We start from the raw sequence: 3,247 nt of genomic DNA, 5'->3' as shown, positions 1-3,247 counted from the left end.
ACGCCATATATAATTAGTGATAGTCTTGAGCCAGCTATCTCTGAATGGCCACCAGTAGAAATTGAACTGTCCCCTCAGTCTCCAAAAGTAGATAGGGCTAAAACCGCCTTTCCGACTCCCTGTATGGGAATAAAAGGCGTCAGCCGCCTTTTTTATACTCAGAAAAAAGTTATGACATTTTGCACATACACACAGAGCACAAGAGTTGATCTGACATGCTAAATGATTTCTGTCAATTTCATTCAAGTTTATTTTGTGCAGATCTGTGGCAATACTGAAGCAGTGGAAAAAGTATAACGAATCAGGGTGTGTATCAGGGTGTGCGGATGTAGTCAAAGGATTGCAAAGGACTATGATGAATCAGATACAGTGAAGAGTGCGGAAGCTTATAAGACTAATTAAATAGGAGAAAGAGATGTTGTATGATTGAGATATGCAAATTTTTGAAATGGTTCATACAGGATACCAGTAAATGCAATTTTTCTTTTATGATGGATGGAAAGAGGCAAGAAATCACGAGTGGGCATACTTAAAAGTTGCAAATGAATGCAGTGAAGAAAGGTATAAGAGCCAGATTTTTCTCTCATAGAGTGGTGCATGATTACAATGGTTTGTCTTTGGAAGTGTTGGGCGCAAATAGCGTTACTGGATTGAACAAAAGTATGAGAGCTGATGTGGATGACATGTGGCCACCCACGATGCATCCCTAACTCATTAGAGATCTCCTGTGGTAATAATAATAATAATAATACAATTGGAAATATGTCTAACAAATACTCTCCGTTTATAGCTGATTATAAGAAAAAATAGAAACATTGTCAAACACAACTGCCTTAGAAGGCTGCTAGAAAGAGTTAACTTTCCTCTAATCTTAAAGTTAAGAAGTCTCTGAAAATAATTAAAACAATAGCAGAACAAATCAGGATTACCATTCAAGTGAAAGTCAATAGAAAAATGATCGAGAGTTTTCTTCTTACTACCGAAATTCTATGAAAGGTTCCCCGTAGAGAGATATAACAGAACATGAGAGTGAGTGTGGGTTTGTAGGAAGTGCCATATTTTGATATACTAAACGAATTATTAACGAAATGTGAAAGAGACTGATGTAATGATAGCTAAGTTAAATGTGGATGCCAAAGGCGCTACGAATAAGGGAACAAAGGCCATTGATACTTTCAAGTGAAAGAAAGCTGGAATGAGAACACAGAAGCAAGTTAAGTGGAGAGGTAAGAGAATGCAAAAACAGAATGAGAGGGAGAGAGGCCACGGAAATAACAGAGTGAAAGAAGCCCGGAATGCAAGAATTTTTTTATTATTATTGCACAGACATGTCCATGGAGTCGTAATACTCCATGTCCCAAACTATCAAAGAAATGTCTATTGTGTATCTCTCCATTAATTTAAAAAGCACTCAAAATTGACTTTCTAAATTTCTTCCAATCATTTAACGCACTCTAAGCAATTAACGTACTCCTTCTGCCCTTGCCGATCACTCATACCCTACCTTCTGAAGTGATCTCTTGTCCTATCCACTCATCTGGTGGCAAGCCATCATGCACCATCATGCATCTGGGCTGATTTCGTCCTTTCAGCCATGAAATACTTCCTTTGTAATAATACTGAAATACTTCATTTGTATTAATCCTATAAAATCCTATAGGTAACTTAAAGGGTTCTATCACGTCTTCCCTTTTTACGCCTATCACTAACTTCAGCAACCCTCAGTCTATCCTCATAGGGAATATTCCACAGACTACTCACCATCTTGGACACTGGAGTCTGGATCCTCTACACTACCTCCTCATTCCCAAGAAACCCAGGTGACCAGACCTGAACACAATATGCCAAAATTGGTTGTATAAGGGCTTTTAAAAAAGAACGATAATTCCCTTATCTCTGCTTGTTAGTGAGTTTAATAATCAACTAATCCTGTGAGCTACCATGGTACTTTAGCAGTATGCCCTCTACGCTTCAACTCTCTCTTTAGTACTACTACTACTATCCCCTCCCCCCAAATCTCTGGCTCATTAATTTCCTGCAGTACAGTTCCCAAGTGTGGTTCACAGCTTATAAACCTTTTATGCCACAACGCATAACTTGATACTTTGCGGCATTAAAATGTCAGCCTATTTACATCATAATGCAAGCTTTGTACATGAGCTTGATTATTTATTACCATATCTAATTACGGATCATCAGCAAACAATTGAATATCTGACTTCAAATTCTTTACTATATGTACAAATTATACAAAGAGTTCTGCAGCACGTCAATAATCACATGCTTTCTCCTGGATTCTGCTCCTCCATATACTATTTTTGTGGTATCTGTTATTCAGCCATTCTTTTATCCTTATTACCAGTTTCATATTCATCCCTATATCTTGCAGTTTGCATCAGTGTTCTATGTGGTATCCTGCAAACACCTTTGCAAATACAACAGCATCATCGGTGGATCCATTCCCTTTATTCAATCTAGCTGCCACTATTATAAAAAGTCAGCACGACTGACTCTTTACAAAGCGATGTTGCCGATTGAAAGAATGAAAAGAAAGAATTTTCTTTTTGACCAACTTTTTCAATACTTTTACCATCACAGCTAAGATTCTGATTGGTCTATAATTTGTTACCACGAATTTAGATCCTCCTTTATTAAAAGGAATTATTTTCCCCTCCTTCCACTCTCATGGGACTTGGCCAGAGGTTTCTTCAATTTTACTAATAAAATCCAATGTTCTTCGGCAATTAAACAGCCTAATGAAAGGTATCTGAGTCCCCTTGAATGTCCTCCCTAAACGAGAGCCGATATCCCATCCAATCCCATAGCTATACTTGCATTCAGATTCTGCAATATGCTAAGTACTCCAATTCATCAACCTTTGCTCTCACCTCAGTCTCTCACCCGGGCCATAACAATATCTTCATTTGGTTAATGTAAGTCAACAATTTCGTCTCCTTCTCTCAGCTTTCCACCATCTGCACTCATTATAGTTATGCTTCTATATTATACCATCTACTTACCACATAACGAAATAATTCTTTGGAATTGCTTTCGGTTACTAGGATAATTTTCTCATGTGATCTGATTTTTCTTTCCTTACCATGCTGATTACCTTTCTTCTTGTACTCGTATATCCTACTCAACATTTTGTTTTTGGCATTAATTGCAGTGTTGTATTAATTTGACAGAATAATTGATTTGTATAAAAGTGACGGATTGCTATGATAGGCTTTAGTTTGAGAACTTG

Source organism: Typopeltis vanoorti, chromosome 11 (genome assembly GCF_054136105.1).
Source record: "Typopeltis vanoorti isolate ZY-2024b chromosome 11, IOZ_Tvanoo_1.0, whole genome shotgun sequence".
Taxonomy (NCBI): Eukaryota; Metazoa; Arthropoda; class Arachnida; order Uropygi; family Thelyphonidae; genus Typopeltis; species Typopeltis vanoorti.
This window is presented reverse-complemented; position numbering follows the sequence as displayed.